Source organism: Ambystoma mexicanum, chromosome 13 (genome assembly GCF_040938575.1).
Source record: "Ambystoma mexicanum isolate Mex_15411 chromosome 13, UKY_AmexF1_1, whole genome shotgun sequence".
NCBI classification, from domain to species: Eukaryota; Metazoa; Chordata; class Amphibia; order Caudata; family Ambystomatidae; genus Ambystoma; species Ambystoma mexicanum.
Window position 1 is genome coordinate 358892887 of NC_090938.1, and position 19565 is coordinate 358912451.

The 19565-nt window shown below is 43.6% G+C and overlaps 19 non-coding genes across 19 annotated transcripts; 4 read left to right on the top strand and 15 right to left on the bottom strand.

Annotated features, from left to right (window-relative positions):
* Positions 1-864: 864 nt before the first annotated feature.
* On the bottom strand, positions 865-936 carry TRNAT-CGU (transfer RNA threonine (anticodon CGU)). The gene has a single exon. It is a non-coding gene; the product is annotated as a tRNA-Thr (tRNA).
* Positions 937-1482: 546 nt separating this feature from the next.
* Positions 1483-1564, bottom strand: TRNAS-GCU (transfer RNA serine (anticodon GCU)). The gene has a single exon. It is a non-coding gene; the product is annotated as a tRNA-Ser (tRNA).
* A 687-nt stretch (positions 1565-2251) lies between these two features.
* Positions 2252-2323, bottom strand: TRNAT-UGU (transfer RNA threonine (anticodon UGU)). Its single transcript has one exon. It is a non-coding gene; the product is annotated as a tRNA-Thr (tRNA).
* Positions 2324-3345: 1022 nt separating this feature from the next.
* On the top strand, positions 3346-3440 carry TRNAI-UAU (transfer RNA isoleucine (anticodon UAU)). The gene is made up of 2 exons: positions 3346-3383; positions 3405-3440. It is a non-coding gene; the product is annotated as a tRNA-Ile (tRNA).
* A 1488-nt stretch (positions 3441-4928) lies between these two features.
* On the bottom strand, positions 4929-5000 carry TRNAT-CGU (transfer RNA threonine (anticodon CGU)). Its single transcript has one exon. It is a non-coding gene; the product is annotated as a tRNA-Thr (tRNA).
* Positions 5001-5546: 546 nt separating this feature from the next.
* Positions 5547-5628, bottom strand: TRNAS-GCU (transfer RNA serine (anticodon GCU)). The gene has a single exon. It is a non-coding gene; the product is annotated as a tRNA-Ser (tRNA).
* Positions 5629-6315: 687 nt separating this feature from the next.
* TRNAT-UGU (transfer RNA threonine (anticodon UGU)) lies at positions 6316-6387 on the bottom strand. Its single transcript has one exon. It is a non-coding gene; the product is annotated as a tRNA-Thr (tRNA).
* A 1022-nt stretch (positions 6388-7409) lies between these two features.
* TRNAI-UAU (transfer RNA isoleucine (anticodon UAU)) lies at positions 7410-7504 on the top strand. The gene is made up of 2 exons: positions 7410-7447; positions 7469-7504. It is a non-coding gene; the product is annotated as a tRNA-Ile (tRNA).
* Positions 7505-8993: 1489 nt separating this feature from the next.
* Positions 8994-9065, bottom strand: TRNAT-CGU (transfer RNA threonine (anticodon CGU)). The gene has a single exon. It is a non-coding gene; the product is annotated as a tRNA-Thr (tRNA).
* A 546-nt stretch (positions 9066-9611) lies between these two features.
* On the bottom strand, positions 9612-9699 carry TRNAS-GCU (transfer RNA serine (anticodon GCU)). The gene has a single exon. It is a non-coding gene; the product is annotated as a tRNA-Ser (tRNA).
* A 687-nt stretch (positions 9700-10386) lies between these two features.
* Positions 10387-10458, bottom strand: TRNAT-UGU (transfer RNA threonine (anticodon UGU)). The gene has a single exon. It is a non-coding gene; the product is annotated as a tRNA-Thr (tRNA).
* Positions 10459-11480: 1022 nt separating this feature from the next.
* On the top strand, positions 11481-11575 carry TRNAI-UAU (transfer RNA isoleucine (anticodon UAU)). Its single transcript has 2 exons — positions 11481-11518; positions 11540-11575. It is a non-coding gene; the product is annotated as a tRNA-Ile (tRNA).
* A 1488-nt stretch (positions 11576-13063) lies between these two features.
* On the bottom strand, positions 13064-13135 carry TRNAT-CGU (transfer RNA threonine (anticodon CGU)). The gene has a single exon. It is a non-coding gene; the product is annotated as a tRNA-Thr (tRNA).
* Positions 13136-13681: 546 nt separating this feature from the next.
* TRNAS-GCU (transfer RNA serine (anticodon GCU)) lies at positions 13682-13763 on the bottom strand. Its single transcript has one exon. It is a non-coding gene; the product is annotated as a tRNA-Ser (tRNA).
* Positions 13764-14450: 687 nt separating this feature from the next.
* TRNAT-UGU (transfer RNA threonine (anticodon UGU)) lies at positions 14451-14522 on the bottom strand. Its single transcript has one exon. It is a non-coding gene; the product is annotated as a tRNA-Thr (tRNA).
* Positions 14523-15544: 1022 nt separating this feature from the next.
* Positions 15545-15639, top strand: TRNAI-UAU (transfer RNA isoleucine (anticodon UAU)). Its single transcript has 2 exons — positions 15545-15582; positions 15604-15639. It is a non-coding gene; the product is annotated as a tRNA-Ile (tRNA).
* A 1499-nt stretch (positions 15640-17138) lies between these two features.
* TRNAT-CGU (transfer RNA threonine (anticodon CGU)) lies at positions 17139-17210 on the bottom strand. The gene has a single exon. It is a non-coding gene; the product is annotated as a tRNA-Thr (tRNA).
* A 546-nt stretch (positions 17211-17756) lies between these two features.
* TRNAS-GCU (transfer RNA serine (anticodon GCU)) lies at positions 17757-17838 on the bottom strand. Its single transcript has one exon. It is a non-coding gene; the product is annotated as a tRNA-Ser (tRNA).
* Positions 17839-18525: 687 nt separating this feature from the next.
* TRNAT-UGU (transfer RNA threonine (anticodon UGU)) lies at positions 18526-18597 on the bottom strand. The gene has a single exon. It is a non-coding gene; the product is annotated as a tRNA-Thr (tRNA).
* Positions 18598-19565: the final 968 nt, after the last annotated feature.

The following is a 19565-nucleotide window of genomic DNA, read 5'->3' on the forward strand; positions in this document are numbered from 1 at the left end:
TGCCCAGTTAGGCCCCTCAGGGCTAGGCCCGGCAGGGCTAAGCCCAGCGTTTGTCAGGCGTTCGTCAGGCGAAGTGCCTGGACCCCTGCTCATCATACCTCAGAATCTGGTCTAGCTATTGCAGACATGGGGAATGGTGCTTATATCCCATTGACAGCGCCCACAAGCTGCATACTAATAGCCAATGATGTGTGAATGCGGTCAGGGTAGCAGACATATAGAACAATTGGGTGGGTTCGCTTCCGAACTGGATGCACAGGAGCAGGAGAGAATGGCTGTTGGCGATGTATGCAACTTGCTCTGCGTGAACACATCTACCGACCCCTTCCCCTACACACACGGGCACATACACACACACACACACACATAGCCATTGGAGCTATGCAGAGCTAATCAGAAAGATTGGTAATCATTAGAACATGAAAGATATGTGTTCATTTTTTATTAAACTTGTGGACTCCCGCAGAAACGGAGGGACTCACATCTCTAATTGAGGCTTGCTTACCTCTATACAAATGTGTTTGCTGGCTGTCTTTCTTCAACTGGTATGTGCGGTTGTGTCTGTCTTTGTCTTTCAACACGCCTGGCACGTTTACATTATCAAAGAGATGATTGTATGGAGATGGGGAACACCCCTCCGTTGCATTGTGAACTTGAACAGTCTTTTCACCAAAGCAGCTACATGCGACATTGCAAGGTTTTTGTCAGTCTTTGCCTGAAAACATTAGGCCTTCCTCTCGAACTCTATTTCACTCCTTCTGTGGAAGACTTCAATTATGAGGATGCATCCCGTCATAAAAGGTTCTCTGTAGATGGTGCAACTCTGGCTTCTCTTCCCCGTGCTTTTTGAAAATAATCCGCCCGAGGCCCTGATGAGGTTTGAACTCATGACCCCTGGTTTACGAGACCAGTGCTCTGCCACTGAGCTACAAGGCCACCTGCTGCTTGCTCACAGCCAACAACAGAAAGTGCAAAGAAACCATGGTTTTTACCTAGGTAGATCTCCAGGTATATGAATTTCTGGTTGTGTAAAAATGGCTGTATATCTCTGCATGTGTTCAGTACGTCATCATACATCTGATTTGCGAAAGCGTGTGTGCTTATGTTGGTGATACATTGTCGGTATGCGTTTGAGTATGTACTTTTACGGGTATGTATGTATTGAGTAGGATGCTGAACAGGTTCATGAGTTTAGATAGCAGGTCAGAATGATGGCAAAAGGAACATGTAAAAGGCAGACAACTAAAAGAAAAAAGAATTTGGGATGTAAGCTTGGGAGTTTACTAACTGCGCTGATTTTGGCTCCTATAATAGTAAAGAATGGAAACCTACGAGGAAAGTCTTTGACTAATTTCATTCTCCGCCTGCACCAATGAACTTATTTTTACATCTCTATTTCCATATCTGTACTCATTCCTGTCTTTCACAGGGAGGTTGAAAGACTTTGGTCTATGTTTAAATGCAGACTATAAAGAAAAAATACGACGAAGGTGGGATTCGAACCCACGCGTGCAGAGCACAATGGATTAGCAGTCCATCGCCTTAACCACTCGGCCACCTCGTCTGTTTGGGAACGGTGCTCGAATCCCATGCTTAAAGAAGAGATAAAACAATGGTGGTGCAAAGTCAGTGAAAAATAGATCATGTTTGTCATAATAGAAACAAGATCGTTGACTCGTTCTTCCTTACCCGGCCATTGATAGATAAACACATCAAGTTGAAGTTCAGAAAAATATAACAAGAGCTCCTGGAGGGTTCACAACACTAATCCAGAGGAAGGTGCTTGAGCTTCCGTATGGCACACCATTAGTAGTAAAACCAGCATAACGCAAGCTCCAGTTTCCCAGTGTTTGGCATCATTCAACGTTTCCAGCCAAGATCAAAGTTCAGATGCTGCTGCTTCCTGTGATGTCATTGAATTTAAATAGTGAGTGATGGCAATAACCCTTTTCCAATTAAATTTTGCCACATCAACGTCCCTGAAAATAGAGAAAGGCGTGCAACCCAGAACCGCTGTACTGTTCAATAGAGTAAGGGCTTCACCGTGATCATCTGCATCTGTCATGACAAAATTATCAAGGTCTTTTTCTTGAAGAAATTAGGTCCAGAAAGCCGACCTTCCCCACAGACTATTCAGACACCTTGCGCTTGTGGCTTTGTTATAGGCCCGAATCCATTGGTAAAAGGTTGCACAGGTACAATGTGCAATATCAGTTCCTATTCAACAATGTTCAAGAAAATTACCATTTGGAGGCCCTGATGAGGATCGAACTCACGACCCCTGGTTTACAAGACCAGTGCTCTGCCACTGAGCTACAGAGCCCCTCAGGTTACGACGCATAACAGCAACACAACGAGCACACAACATGATGTTTACTGGGTAGACATATTTGAAGGGTGTGTGAGAATGTATGTATATGATTGTGATTTGACCTGTTTTTTTCTGGCCGATTTTTTGAGGAGCAGCTAATTTGTGCGTATTCCGTGCAATTTTAGGGTGACTAATGAGGAGATGTGATGCGTGAAAGTTGAAAAAAACATGTACATGGCAGCAGAGAGACAATATGGATATTACCTTTGCTTTTTTAAATTTCTATCCGGATTCTGGCTCAAAGGGTAGTCAAGCACAGCAGATTGCATTCCTGCCAGTAACACGACAACCTTGTTTGTGTCCTTCTTAATCAACTAACATGCATATTTTCACTTTTGTCTGTATGTTCTTTGAAAGCCAATGGCAATGGTGCTTAGAGCAATGCAGATGTTTAAAAAAGATTTCAAAAGTTAAAATCGACAAAGGTGGGATTCGAAACCACGCGTGTACAGCAGATTAGCAGTCCATCGCCTTAACCACTCGGCCACCTCGTCTACAGGGATTATGTTAGGCATTCAAGTCTTTACAGGTAATAACACAAACATCTTCAAAATAGAACCACAATGCGTTCCTTGTTGAGGTACATCCAGCCGTTTGCAGGAAAACTGCCTCACTTGCTGTTGAGAAAAATTCATCAAAGTCCTGGGGTGTTTATAGGCATCGCCAAGATGACATTGGGAGGTGTTTCAATTGACACGTGTTGAATATGAGGAAGAGCATCATGCTGGCTCCAGTGGCACTGCCTGCAGCATGACAAAAATGTAGAAGGGACATTTGACTGCACCATTGGCTGAACATCAGTGGCAAAGTGTATATCAGGCTAAAAGGTAAGCTCCAGTGGCACAATATGGGCACTACAAGGCACCCATAATTTGGTGTCAGCTAAAAAGACAATGCCAGAGCTTGTGGGTGCTTTTGTACACTTGTGTGTGTGTTTGTGGGTGTAGTTTCATGTCGAAAACCAAAACACAGCAGCTCCAGTGGCGCAATCGGTTAGCGCGCGGTACTTATACAGCAGTACATGCAGTGAGCAATGCCGAGGTTGTGAGTTCAAGCCTCACCTGGAGCAACTTTGGAACTTTTTACTAATTCACCTCAAAACTGAATTATTGAACCAATAAATGTTCTGGACATTTTTTGGTTCACCTCAAGGTTTCCTTGATTGTCAGTTAATGTTGTATGACAGCTCCTCTGCCTTTTAGACATGGAATACTCATTGCAAGTTATTTATGGGGTGTTTGCGCTTTAAATACAGCTACGGAGGGTTTTTGAAAATAGAACAGAAAATAAAAAATGTCAACTGTTATTATACTCCATTTTCTGCTGAGCACCACTTACGGAAGACATTTGTAAAGGTAGAAAAAGGGTTACTGGAGTAGGATCCAGGAGACAATATCAACTTACAAAGAATAATGTTGTCTATTTACTGCATTATCGCCTTTGAAGCAAACCTCTGAGAATAAATACCCTTTCACTAATCAGGCAGTCACTTTGATAAAATCAAGCAGAACAAGGATGCTGATAGGAACTCGCCTCATTTGCATATGGGCTAGGGCTTCTGGGAGCCATGAGAATTAGGAGTTGAAGGTTTTGCAGATCGAGATTGCTAAAGGGCTGGGCATTTGCACAGACCTCTCCATGCCTGATTGGTGCCGAAGGTTAGTTGCAAGTGGTCCCCTGCTCACCCTACCTTACACAGGGCCATGCCCAGTTAGGCCCCTCAGGGCTAGGCCCGGCAGGGCTAAGCCCGGCGTTTGTCAGGCGAAGTGCCTGGACCCCTGCTCATCATACCTCAGAATCTGGTCTAGCTATTGCAGACATGGGGAATGGTGCTTATATCCCATTGACAGCGCCCACAAGCTGCATACTAATAGCCAATGATGTGTGAATGCGGTCAGGGTAGCAGACATATAGAACAATTGGGTGGGTTCGCTTCCGAACTGGATGCACAGGAGCAGGAGAGAATGGCTGTTGGCGATGTATGCAACTTGCTCTGCGTGAACACATCTACCAACCCCTTCCCCTACACACACGGGCACATACACACACACACACACACATAGCCATTGGAGCTATGCAGAGCTAATCAGAAAGATTGGTAATCATTAGAACATGAAAGATATGTGTTCATTTTTTATTAAACTTGTGGACTCCCGCAGAAACGGAGGGACTCACATCTCTAATTGAGGCTTGCTTACCTCTATACAAATGTGTTTGCTGGCTGTCTTTCTTCAACTGGTATGTGCGGTTGTGTCTGTCTTTGTCTTTCAACACGCCTGGCACGTTTACATTATCAAAGAGATGATTGTATGGAGATGGGGAACACCCCTCCGTTGCATTGTGAACTTGAACAGTCTTTTCACCAAAGCAGCTACATGCGACATTGCAAGGTTTTTGTCAGTCTTTGCCTGAAAACATTAGGCCTTCCTCTCGAACTCTATTTCACTCCTTCTGTGGAAGACTTCAATTATGAGGATGCATCCCGTCATAAAAGGTTCTCTGTAGATGGTGCAACTCTGGCTTCTCTTCCCCGTGCTTTTTGAAAATAATCCGCCCGAGGCCCTGATGAGGTTTGAACTCATGACCCCTGGTTTACGAGACCAGTGCTCTGCCACTGAGCTACAAGGCCACCTGCTGCTTGCTCACAGCCAACAACAGAAAGTGCAAAGAAACCATGGGTTTTACCTAGGTAGATCTCCAGGTATATGAATTTCTGGTTGTGTAAAAATGGCTGTATATCTCTGCATGTGTTCAGTACGTCATCATACATCTGATTTGCGAAAGCGTGTGTGCTTATGTTGGTGATACATTGTCGGTATGCGTTTGAGTATGTACTTTTACGGGTATGTATGTATTGAGTAGGATGCTGAACAGGTTCATGAGTTTAGATAGCAGGTCAGAATGATGGCAAAAGGAACATGTAAAAGGCAGACAACTAAAAGAAAAAAGAATTTGGGATGTAAGCTTGGGAGTTTACTAACTGCGCTGATTTTGGCTCCTATAATAGTAAAGAATGGAAACCTACGAGGAAAGTCTTTGACTAATTTCATTCTCCGCCTGCACCAATGAACTTATTTTTACATCTCTATTTCCATATCTGTACTCATTCCTGTCTTTCACAGGGAGGTTGAAAGACTTTGGTCTATGTTTAAATGCAGACTATAAAGAAAAAATACGACGAAGGTGGGATTCGAACCCACGCGTGCAGAGCACAATGGATTAGCAGTCCATCGCCTTAACCACTCGGCCACCTCGTCTGTTTGGGAACGGTGCTCGAATCCCATGCTTAAAGAAGAGATAAAACAATGGTGGTGCAAAGTCAGTGAAAAATAGATCATGTTTGTCATAATAGAAACAAGATCGTTGACTCGTTCTTCCTTACCCGGCCATTGATAGATAAACACATCAAGTTGAAGTTCAGAAAAATATAACAAGAGCTCCTGGAGGGTTCACAACACTAATCCAGAGGAAGGTGCTTGAGCTTCCGTATGGCACACCATTAGTAGTAAAACCAGCATAACGCAAGCTCCAGTTTCCCAGTGTTTGGCATCATTCAACGTTTCCAGCCAAGATCAAAGTTCAGATGCTGCTGCTTCCTGTGATGTCATTGAATTTAAATAGTGAGTGATGGCAATAACCCTTTTCCAATTAAATTTTGCCACATCAACGTCCCTGAAAATAGAGAAAGGCGTGCAACCCAGAACCGCTGTACTGTTCAATAGAGTAAGGGCTTCACCGTGATCATCTGCATCTGTCATCACAAAATTATCAAGGTCTTTTTCTTGAAGAAATTAGGTCCAGAAAGCCGACCTTCCCCACAGACTATTCAGACACCTTGCGCTTGTGGCTTTGTTATAGGCCCGAATCCATTGGTAAAAGGTTGCACAGGTACAATGTGCAATATCAGTTCCTATTCAACAATGTTCAAGAAAATTACCATTTGGAGGCCCTGATGAGGATCGAACTCACGACCCCTGGTTTACAAGACCAGTGCTCTGCCACTGAGCTACAGAGCCCCTCAGGTTACGACGCATAACAGCAACACAACGAGCACACAACATGATGTTTACTGGGTAGACATATTTGAAGGGTGTGTGAGAATGTATGTATATGATTGTGATTTGACCTGTTTTTTTCTGGCCGATTTTTTGAGGAGCAGCTAATTTGTGCGTATTCCGTGCAATTTTAGGGTGACTAATGAGGAGATGTGATGCGTGAAAGTTGAAAAAAACATGTACATGGCAGCAGAGAGACAATATGGATATTACCTTTGCTTTTTTAAATTTCTATCCGGATTCTGGCTCAAAGGGTAGTCAAGCACAGCAGATTGCATTCCTGCCAGTAACACGACAACCTTGTTTGTGTCCTTCTTAATCAACTAACATGCATATTTTCACTTTTGTCTGTATGTTCTTTGAAAGCCAATGGCAATGGTGCTTAGAGCAATGCAGATGTTTAAAAAAGATTTCAAAAGTTAAAATCGACAAAGGTGGGATTTGAAACCACGCGTGTACAGCAGATTAGCAGTCCATCGCCTTAACCACTCGGCCACCTCGTCTACAGGGATTATGTTAGGCATTCAAGTCTTTACAGGTAATAACACAAACATCTTCAAAATAGAACCACAATGCGTTCCTTGTTGAGGTACATCCAGCCGTTTGCAGGAAAACTGCCTCACTTGCTGTTGAGAAAAATTCATCAAAGTCCTGGGGTGTTTATAGGCATCGCCAAGATGACATTGGGAGGTGTTTCAATTGACACGTGTTGAATATGAGGAAGAGCATCATGCTGGCTCCAGTGGCACTGCCTGCAGCATGACAAAAATGTAGAAGGGACATTTGACTGCACCATTGGCTGAACATCAGTGGCAAAGTGTATATCAGGCTAAAAGGTAAGCTCCAGTGGCACAATATGGGCACTACAAGGCACCCATAATTTGGTGTCAGCTAAAAAGACAATGCCAGAGCTTGTGGGTGCTTTTGTACACTTGTGTGTGTGTTTGTGGGTGTAGTTTCATGTCGAAAACCAAAACACAGCAGCTCCAGTGGCGCAATCGGTTAGCGCGCGGTACTTATACAGCAGTACATGCAGTGAGCAATGCCGAGGTTGTGAGTTCAAGCCTCACCTGGAGCAACTTTGGAACTTTTTACTAATTCACCTCAAAACTGAATTATTGAACCAATAAATGTTCTGGACATTTTTTGGTTCACCTCAAGGTTTCCTTGATTGTCAGTTAATGTTGTATGACAGCTCCTCTGCCTTTTAGACATGGAATACTCATTGCAAGTTATTTATGGGGTGTTTGCGCTTTAAATACAGCTACGGAGGGTTTTTGAAAATAGAACAGAAAATAAAAAATGTCAACTGTTATTATACTCCATTTTCTGCTGAGCACCACTTACGGAAGACATTTGTAAAGGTAGAAAAAGGGTTACTGGAGTAGGATCCAGGAGACAATATCAACTTACAAAGAATAATGTTGTCTATTTACTGCATTATCGCCTTTGAAGCAAACCTCTGAGAATAAATACCCTTTCACTAATCAGGCAGTCACTTTGATAAAATCAAGCAGAACAAGGATGCTGATAGGAACTCGCCTCATTTGCATATGGGCTAGGGCTTCTGGGAGCCATGAGAATTAGGAGTTGAAGGTTTTGCAGATCGAGATTGCTAAAGGGCTGGGCATTTGCACAGACCTCTCCATGCCTGATTGGTGCCGAAGGTTAGTTGCAAGTGGTCCCCTGCTCACCCTACCTTACACAGGGCCATGCCCAGTTAGGCCCCGGCAGGGCTAGGCCCGGCAGGGCTAGGCCCGGCGTTTGTCAGGCGAAGTGCCTGGACCCCTGCTCATCATACCTCAGAATCTGGTCTAGCTATTGCAGACATGGGGAATGGTGCTTATATCCCATTGACAGCGCCCACAAGCTGCATACTAATAGCCAATGATGTGTGAATGCGGTCAGGGTAGCAGACATATAGAACAATTGGGTGGGTTCGCTTCCGAACTGGATGCACAGGAGCAGGAGAGAATGGCTGTTGGCGATGTATGCAACTTGCTCTGCGTGAACACATCTACCGACCCCTTCCCCTACACACACGGGCACATACACACACACACACACACATAGCCATTGGAGCTATGCAGAGCTAATCAGAAAGATTGGTAATCATTAGAACATGAAAGATATGTGTTCATTTTTTATTAAACTTGTGGACTCCCGCAGAAACGGAGGGACTCACATCTCTAATTGAGGCTTGCTTACCTCTATACAAATGTGTTTGCTGGCTGTCTTTCTTCAACTGGTATGTGCGGTTGTGTCTGTCTTTGTCTTTCAACACGCCTGGCACGTTTACATTATCAAAGAGATGATTGTATGGAGATGGGGAACACCCCTCCGTTGCATTGTGAACTTGAACAGTCTTTTCACCAAAGCAGCTACATGCGACATTGCAAGGTTTTTGTCAGTCTTTGCCTGAAAACATTAGGCCTTCCTCTCGAACTCTATTTCACTCCTTCTGTGGAAGACTTCAATTATGAGGATGCATCCCGTCATAAAAGGTTCTCTGTAGATGGTGCAACTCTGGCTTCTCTTCCCCGTGCTTTTTGAAAATAATCCGCCCGAGGCCCTGATGAGGTTTGAACTCATGACCCCTGGTTTACGAGACCAGTGCTCTGCCACTGAGCTACAAGGCCACCTGCTGCTTGCTCACAGCCAACAACAGAAAGTGCAAAGAAACCATGGGTTTTACCTAGGTAGATCTCCAGGTATATGAATTTCTGGTTGTGTAAAAATGGCTGTATATCTCTGCATGTGTTCAGTACGTCATCATACATCTGATTTGCGAAAGCGTGTGTGCTTATGTTGGTGATACATTGTCGGTATGCGTTTGAGTATGTACTTTTACGGGTATGTATGTATTGAGTAGGATGCTGAACAGGTTCATGAGTTTAGATAGCAGGTCAGAATGATGGCAAAAGGAACATGTAAAAGGCAGACAACTAAAAGAAAAAAGAATTTGGGATGTAAGCTTGGGAGTTTACTAACTGCGCTGATTTTGGCTCCTATAATAGTAAAGAATGGAAACCTACGAGGAAAGTCTTTGACTAATTTCATTCTCCGCCTGCACCAATGAACTTATTTTTACATCTCTATTTCCATATCTGTACTCATTCCTGTCTTTCACAGGGAGGTTGAAAGACTTTGGTCTATGTTTAAATGCAGACTATAAAGAAAAAATACGACGAAGGTGGGATTCGAACCCACGCGTGCAGAGCACAATGGATTAGCAGTCCATCGCCTTAACCACAACCACTCGGCCACCTCGTCTGTTTGGGAACGGTGCTCGAATCCCATGCTTAAAGAAGAGATAAAACAATGGTGGTGCAAAGTCAGTGAAAAATAGATCATGTTTGTCATAATAGAAACAAGATCGTTGACTCGTTCTTCCTTACCCGGCCATTGATAGATAAACACATCAAGTTGAAGTTCAGAAAAATATAAAAAGAGCTCCTGGAGGGTTCACAACACTAATCCAGAGGAAGGTGCTTGAGCTTCCGTATGGCACACCATTAGTAGTAAAACCAGCATAACGCAAGCTCCAGTTTCCCAGTGTTTGGCATCATTCAACGTTTCCAGCCAAGATCAAAGTTCAGATGCTGCTGCTTCCTGTGATGTCATTGAATTTAAATAGTGAGTGATGGCAATAACCCTTTTCCAATTAAATTTTGCCACATCAACGTCCCTGAAAATAGAGAAAGGCGTGCAACCCAGAACCGCTGTACTGTTCAATAGAGTAAGGGCTTCACCGTGATCATCTGCATCTGTCATCACAAAATTATCAAGGTCTTTTTCTTGAAGAAATTAGGTCCAGAAAGCCGACCTTCCCCACAGACTATTCAGACACCTTGCGCTTGTGGCTTTGTTATAGGCCCGAATCCATTGGTAAAAGGTTGCACAGGTACAATGTGCAATATCAGTTCCTATTCAACAATGTTCAAGAAAATTACCATTTGGAGGCCCTGATGAGGATCGAACTCACGACCCCTGGTTTACAAGACCAGTGCTCTGCCACTGAGCTACAGAGCCCCTCAGGTTACGACGCATAACAGCAACACAACGAGCACACAACATGATGTTTACTGGGTAGACATATTTGAAGGGTGTGTGAGAATGTATGTATATGATTGTGATTTGACCTGTTTTTTTCTGGCCGATTTTTTGAGGAGCAGCTAATTTGTGCGTATTCCGTGCAATTTTAGGGTGACTAATGAGGAGATGTGATGCGTGAAAGTTGAAAAAAACATGTACATGGCAGCAGAGAGACAATATGGATATTACCTTTGCTTTTTTAAATTTCTATCCGGATTCTGGCTCAAAGGGTAGTCAAGCACAGCAGATTGCATTCCTGCCAGTAACACGACAACCTTGTTTGTGTCCTTCTTAATCAACTAACATGCATATTTTCACTTTTGTCTGTATGTTCTTTGAAAGCCAATGGCAATGGTGCTTAGAGCAATGCAGATGTTTAAAAAAGATTTCAAAAGTTAAAATCGACAAAGGTGGGATTCGAAACCACGCGTGTACAGCAGATTAGCAGTCCATCGCCTTAACCACTCGGCCACCTCGTCTACAGGGATTATGTTAGGCATTCAAGTCTTTACAGGTAATAACACAAACATCTTCAAAATAGAACCACAATGCGTTCCTTGTTGAGGTACATCCAGCCGTTTGCAGGAAAACTGCCTCACTTGCTGTTGAGAAAAATTCATCAAAGTCCTGGGGTGTTTATAGGCATCGCCAAGATGACATTGGGAGGTGTTTCAATTGACACGTGTTGAATATGAGGAAGAGCATCATGCTGGCTCCAGTGGCACTGCCTGCAGCATGACAAAAATGTAGAAGGGACATTTGACTGCACCATTGGCTGAACATCAGTGGCAAAGTGTATATCAGGCTAAAAGGTAAGCTCCAGTGGCACAATATGGGCACTACAAGGCACCCATAATTTGGTGTCAGCTAAAAAGACAATGCCAGAGCTTGTGGGTGCTTTTGTACACTTGTGTGTGTGTTTGTGGGTGTAGTTTCATGTCGAAAACCAAAACACAGCAGCTCCAGTGGCGCAATCGGTTAGCGCGCGGTACTTATACAGCAGTACATGCAGTGAGCAATGCCGAGGTTGTGAGTTCAAGCCTCACCTGGAGCAACTTTGGAACTTTTTACTAATTCACCTCAAAACTGAATTATTGAACCAATAAATGTTCTGGACATTTTTTGGTTCACCTCAAGGTTTCCTTGATTGTCAGTTAATGTTGTATGACAGCTCCTCTGCCTTTTAGACATGGAATACTCATTGCAAGTTATTTATGGGGTGTTTGCGCTTTAAATACAGCTACGGAGGGTTTTTGAAAATAGAACAGAAAATAAAAAATGTCAACTGTTATTATACTCCATTTTCTGCTGAGCACCACTTACGGAAGACATTTGTAAAGGTAGAAAAAGGGTTACTGGAGTAGGATCCAGGAGACAATATCAACTTACAAAGAATAATGTTGTCTATTTACTGCATTATCGCCTTTGAAGCAAACCTCTGAGAATAAATACCCTTTCACTAATCAGGCAGTCACTTTGATAAAATCAAGCAGAACAAGGATGCTGATAGGAACTCGCCTCATTTGCATATGGGCTAGGGCTTCTGGGAGCCATGAGAATTAGGAGTTGAAGGTTTTGCAGATCGAGATTGCTAAAGGGCTGGGCATTTGCACAGACCTCTCCATGCCTGATTGGTGCCGAAGGTTAGTTGCAAGTGGTCCCCTGCTCACCCTACCTTACACAGGGCCATGCCCAGTTAGGCCCCTCAGGGCTAGGCCCGGCAGGGCTAAGCCCGGCGTTTGTCAGGCGAAGTGCCTGGACCCCTGCTCATCATACCTCAGAATCTGGTCTAGCTATTGCAGACATGGGGAATGGTGCTTATATCCCATTGACAGCGCCCACAAGCTGCATACTAATAGCCAATGATGTGTGAATGCGGTCAGGGTAGCAGACATATAGAACAATTGGGTGGGTTCGCTTCCGAACTGGATGCACAGGAGCAGGAGAGAATGGCTGTTGGCGATGTATGCAACTTGCTCTGCGTGAACACATCTACCGACCCCTTCCCCTACACACACGGGCACATACACACACACACACACACATAGCCATTGGAGCTATGCAGAGCTAATCAGAAAGATTGGTAATCATTAGAACATGAAAGATATGTGTTCATTTTTTATTAAACTTGTGGACTCCCGCAGAAACGGAGGGACTCACATCTCTAATTGAGGCTTGCTTACCTCTATACAAATGTGTTTGCTGGCTGTCTTTCTTCAACTGGTATGTGCGGTTGTGTCTGTCTTTGTCTTTCAACACGCCTGGCACGTTTACATTATCAAAGAGATGATTGTATGGAGATGGGGAACACCCCTCCGTTGCATTGTGAACTTGAACAGTCTTTTCACCAAAGCAGCTACATGCGACATTGCAAGGTTTTTGTCAGTCTTTGCCTGAAAACATTAGGCCTTCCTCTCGAACTCTATTTCACTCCTTCTGTGGAAGACTTCAATTATGAGGATGCATCCCGTCATAAAAGGTTCTCTGTAGATGGTGCAACTCTGGCTTCTCTTCCCCGTGCTTTTTGAAAATAATCCGCCCGAGGCCCTGATGAGGTTTGAACTCATGACCCCTGGTTTACGAGACCAGTGCTCTGCCACTGAGCTACAAGGCCACCTGCTGCTTGCTCACAGCCAACAACAGAAAGTGCAAAGAAACCATGGTTTTTACCTAGGTAGATCTCCAGGTATATGAATTTCTGGTTGTGTAAAAATGGCTGTATATCTCTGCATGTGTTCAGTACGTCATCATACATCTGATTTGCGAAAGCGTGTGTGCTTATGTTGGTGATACATTGTCGGTATGCGTTTGAGTATGTACTTTTACGGGTATGTATGTATTGAGTAGGATGCTGAACAGGTTCATGAGTTTAGATAGCAGGTCAGAATGATGGCAAAAGGAACATGTAAAAGGCAGACAACTAAAAGAAAAAAGAATTTGGGATGTAAGCTTGGGAGTTTACTAACTGCGCTGATTTTGGCTCCTATAATAGTAAAGAATGGAAACCTACGAGGAAAGTCTTTGACTAATTTCATTCTCCGCCTGCACCAATGAACTTATTTTTACATCTCTATTTCCATATCTGTACTCATTCCTGTCTTTCACAGGGAGGTTGAAAGACTTTGGTCTATGTTTAAATGCAGACTATAAAGAAAAAATACGACGAAGGTGGGATTCGAACCCACGCGTGCAGAGCACAATGGATTAGCAGTCCATCGCCTTAACCACTCGGCCACCTCGTCTGTTTGGGAACGGTGCTCGAATCCCATGCTTAAAGAAGAGATAAAACAATGGTGGTGCAAAGTCAGTGAAAAATAGATCATGTTTGTCATAATAGAAACAAGATCGTTGACTCGTTCTTCCTTACCCGGCCATTGATAGATAAACACATCAAGTTGAAGTTCAGAAAAATATAACAAGAGCTCCTGGAGGGTTCACAACACTAATCCAGAGGAAGGTGCTTGAGCTTCCGTATGGCACACCATTAGTAGTAAAACCAGCATAACGCAAGCTCCAGTTTCCCAGTGTTTGGCATCATTCAACGTTTCCAGCCAAGATCAAAGTTCAGATGCTGCTGCTTCCTGTGATGTCATTGAATTTAAATAGTGAGTGATGGCAATAACCCTTTTCCAATTAAATTTTGCCACATCAACGTCCCTGAAAATAGAGAAAGGCGTGCAACCCAGAACCGCTGTACTGTTCAATAGAGTAAGGGCTTCACCGTGATCATCTGCATCTGTCATCACAAAATTATCAAGGTCTTTTTCTTGAAGAAATTAGGTCCAGAAAGCCGACCTTCCCCACAGACTATTCAGACACCTTGCGCTTGTGGCTTTGTTATAGGCCCGAATCCATTGGTAAAAGGTTGCACAGGTACAATGTGCAATATCAGTTCCTATTCAACAATGTTCAAGAAAATTACCATTTGGAGGCCCTGGTGAGGATCGAACTCACGACCCCTGGTTTACAAGACCAGTGCTCTGCCACTGAGCTACAGAGCCCCTCAGGTTACGACGCATAACAGCAACACAACGAGCACACAACATGATGTTTACTGGGTAGACATATTTGAAGGGTGTGTGAGAATGTATGTATATGATTGTGATTTGACCTGTTTTTTTCTGGCCGATTTTTTGAGGAGCAGCTAATTTGTGCGTATTCCGTGCAATTTTAGGGTGACTAATGAGGAGATGTGATGCGTGAAAGTTGAAAATAACATGTACATGGCAGCAGAGAGACAATATGGATATTACCTTTGCTTTTTTAAATTTCTATCCGGATTCTGGCTCAAAGGGTAGTCAAGCACAGCAGATTGCATTCCTGCCAGTAACACGACAACCTTGTTTGTGTCCTTCTTAATCAACTAACATGCATATTTTCACTTTTGTCTGTATGTTCTTTGAAAGCCAATGGCAATGGTGCTTAGAGCAATGCAGATGTTTAAAAAAGATTTCAAAAGTTAAAATCGACAAAGGTGGGATTCGAAACCACGCATGTACAGCAGATTAGCAGTCCATCGCCTTAACCACTCGGCCACCTCGTCTACAGGGATTATGTTAGGCATTCAAGTCTTTACAGGTAATAACACAAACATCTTCAAAATAGAACCACAATGCGTTCCTTGTTGAGGTACATCCAGCCGTTTGCAGGAATACTGCCTCACTTGCTGTTGAGAAAAATTCATCAAAGTCCTGGGGTGTTTATAGGCATCGCCAAGATGACATTGGGAGGTGTTTCAATTGACACGTGTTGAATATGAGGAAGAGCATCATGCTGGCTCCAGTGGCACTGCCTGCAGCATGACAAAAATGTAGAAGGGACATTTGACTGCACCATTGGCTGAACATCAGTGGCAAAGTGTATATCAGGCTAAAAGGTAAGCTCCAGTGGCACAATATGGGCACTACAAGGCACCCATAATTTGGTGTCAGCTAAAAAGACAATGCCAGAGCTTGTGGGTGCTTTTGTACACTTGTGTGTGTGTTTGTGGGTGTAGTTTCATGTCGAAAACCAAAACACAGCAGCTCCAGTGGCGCAATCGGTTAGCGCGCGGTACTTATACAGCAGTACATGCAGTGAGCAATGCCGAGGTTGTGAGTTCAAGCCTCACCTGGAGCAACTTTGGAACTTTTTACTAATTCACCTCAAAACTGAATTATTGAACCAATAAATGTTCTGGACATTTTTTGGTTCACCTCAAGGTTTCCTTGATTGTCAGTTAATGTTGTATGACAGCTCCTCTGCCTTTTAGACATGGAATACTCATTGCAAGTTATTTATGGGGTGTTTGCGCTTTAAATACAGCTACGGAGGGTTTTTGAAAATAGAACAGAAAATAAAAAATGTCAACTGTTATTATACTCCATTTTCTGCTGAGCACCACTTACGGAAGACATTTGTAAAGGTAGAAAAAGGGTTACTGGAGTAGGATCCAGGAGACAATATCAACTTACAAAGAATAATGTTGTCTATTTACTGCATTATCGCCTTTGAAGCAAACCTCTGAGAATAAATACCCTTTCACTAATCAGGCAGTCACTTTGATAAAATCAAGCAGAACAAGGATGCTGATAGGAACTCGCCTCATTTGCATATGGGCTAGGGCTTCTGGGAGCCATGAGAATTAGGAGTTGAAGGTTTTGCAGATCGAGATTGCTAAAGGGCTGGGCATTTGCACAGACCTCTCCATGCCTGATTGGTGCCGAAGGTTAGTTGCAAGTGGTCCCCTGCTCACCCTACCTTACACAGGGCCATGCCCAGTTAGGCCCCTCAGGGCTAGGCCCGGCAGGGCTAAGCCCAGCGTTTGTCAGGCGTTCGTCAGGCGAAGTGCCTGGACCCCTGCTCATCATACCTCAGAATCTGGTCTAGCTATTGCAGACATGGGGAATGGTGCTTATATCCCATTGACAGCGCCCACAAGCTGCATACTAATAGCCAATGATGTGTGAATGCGGTCAGGGTAGCAGACATATAGAACAATTGGGTGGGTTCGCTTCCGAACTGGATGCACAGGAGCAGGAGAGAATGGCTGTTGGCGATGTATGCAACTTGCTCTGCGTGAACACATCTACCGACCCCTTCCCCTACACACACGGGCACATACACACACACACACACACATAGCCATTGGAGCTATGCAGAGCTAATCAGAAAGATTGGTAATCATTAGAACATGAAAGATATGTGTTCATTTTTTATTAAACTTGTGGACTCCCGCAGAAACGGAGGGACTCACATCTCTAATTGAGGCTTGCTTACCTCTATACAAATGTGTTTGCTGGCTGTCTTTCTTCAACTGGTATGTGCGGTTGTGTCTGTCTTTGTCTTTCAACACGCCTGGCACGTTTACATTATCAAAGAGATGATTGTATGGAGATGGGGAACACCCCTCCGTTGCATTGTGTACTTGAACAGTCTTTTCACCAAAGCAGCTACATGCGACATTGCAAGGTTTTTGTCAGTCTTTGCCTGAAAACATTAGGCCTTCCTCTCGAACTCTATTTCACTTCTTCTGTGGAAGACTTCAATTATGAGGATGCATCCTGTCATAAAAGGTTCTCTGTAGATGGTGCAACTCTGGCTTCTCTTCCCCGTGCTTTTTGAAAATAATCCGCCCGAGGCCCTGATGAGGTTTGAACTCATGACCCCTGGTTTACGAGACCAGTGCTCTGCCACTGAGCTACAAGGCCACCTGCTGCTTGCTCACAGCCAACAACAGAAAGTGCAAAGAAACCATGGGTTTTACCTAGGTAGATCTCCAGGTATATGAATTTCTGGTTGTGTAAAAATGGCTGTATATCTCTGCATGTGTTCAGTACGTCATCATACATCTGATTTGCGAAAGCGTGTGTGCTTACGTTGGTGATACATTGTCGGTATGCGTTTGAGTATGTACTTTTACGGGTATGTATGTATTGAGTAGGATGCTGAACAGGTTCATGAGTTTAGATAGCAGGTCAGAATGATGGCAAAAGGAACATGTAAAAGGCAGACAACTAAAAGAAAAAAGAATTTGGGATGTAAGCTTGGGAGTTTACTAACTGCGCTGATTTTGGCTCCTATAATAGTAAAGAATGGAAACCTACGAGGAAAGTCTTTGACTAATTTCATTCTCCGCCTGCACCAATGAACTTATTTTTACATCTCTATTTCCATATCTGTACTCATTCCTGTCTTTCACAGGGAGGTTGAAAGACTTTGGTCTATGTTTAAATGCAGACTATAAAGAAAAAATACGACGAAGGTGGGATTCGAACCCACGCGTGCAGAGCACAATGGATTAGCAGTCCATCGCCTTAACCACTCGGCCACCTCGTCTGTTTGGGAACGGTGCTCGAATCCCATGCTTAAAGAAGAGATAAAACAATGGTGGTGCAAAGTCAGTGAAAAATAGATCATGTTTGTCATAATAGAAACAAGATCGTTGACTCGTTCTTCCTTACCCGGCCATTGATAGATAAACACATCAAGTTGAAGTTCAGAAAAATATAACAAGAGCTCCTGGAGGGTTCACAACACTAATCCAGAGGAAGGTGCTTGAGCTTCCGTATGGCACACCATTAGTAGTAAAACCAGCATAACGCAAGCTCCAGTTTCCCAGTGTTTGGCATCATTCAACGTTTCCAGCCAAGATCAAAGTTCAGATGCTGCTGCTTCCTGTGATGTCATTGAATTTAAATAGTGAGTGATGGCAATAACCCTTTTCCAATTAAATTTTGCCACATCAACGTCCCTGAAAATATAGAAAGGCGTGCAACCCAGAACCGCTGTACTGTTCAATAGAGTAAGGGCTTCACCGTGATCATCTGCATCTGTCATCACAAAATTATCAAGGTCTTTTTCTTGAAGAAATTAGGTCCAGAAAGCCGACCTTCCCCACAGACTATTCAGACACCTTGCGCTTGTGGCTTTGTTATAGGCCCGAATCCATTGGTAAAAGGTTGCACAGGTACAATGTGCAATATCAGTTCCTATTCAACAATGTTCAAGAAAATTACCATTTGGAGGCCCTGATGAGGATCGAACTCACGACCCCTGGTTTACAAGACCAGTGCTCTGCCACTGAGCTACAGAGCCCCTCAGGTTACGACGCATAACAGCAACACAACGAGCACACAACATGATGTTTACTGGGTAGACATATTTGAAGGGTGTGTGAGAATGTATGTATATGATTGTGATTTGACCTGTTTTTTTCTGGCCGATTTTTTGAGGAGCAGCTAATTTGTGCGTATTCCGTGCAATTTTAGGGTGACTAATGAGGAGATGTGATGCGTGAAAGTTGAAAATAACATGTACATGGCAGCAGAGAGACAATATGGATATTACCTTTGCTTTTTTAAATTTCTATCCGGATTCTGGCTCAAAGGGTAGTCAAGCACAGCAGATTGCATTCCTGCCAGTAACACGACAACCTTGTTTGTGTCCTTCTTAATCAACTAACATGCATATTTTCACTTTTGTCTGTATGTTCTTTGAAAGCCAATGGCAATGGTGCTTAGAGCAATGCAGATGTTTAAAAAAGATTTCAAAAGTTAAAATCGACAAAGGTGGGATTCGAAACCACGCGTGTACAGCAGATTAGCAGTCCATCGCCTTAACCACTCGGCCACCTCGTCTACAGGGATTATGTTAGGCATTCAAGTCTTTACAGGTAATAACACAAACATCTTCAAAATAGAACCACAATGCGTTCCTTGTTGAGGTACATCCAGCCGTTTGCAGGAATACTGCCTCACTTGCTGTTGAGAAAAATTCATCAAAGTCCTGGGGTGTTTATAGGCATCGCCAAGATGACATTGGGAGGTGTTTCAATTGACACGTGTTGAATATGAGGAAGAGCATCATGCTGGCTCCAGTGGCACTGCCTGCAGCATGACAAAAATGTAGAAGGGACATTTGACTGCACCATTGGCTGAACATCAGTGGCAAAGTGTATATCAGGCTAAAAGGTAAGCTCCAGTGGCACAATATGGGCACTACAAGGCACCCATAATTTGGTGTCAGCTAAAAAGACAATGCCAGAGCTTGTGGGTGCTTTTGTA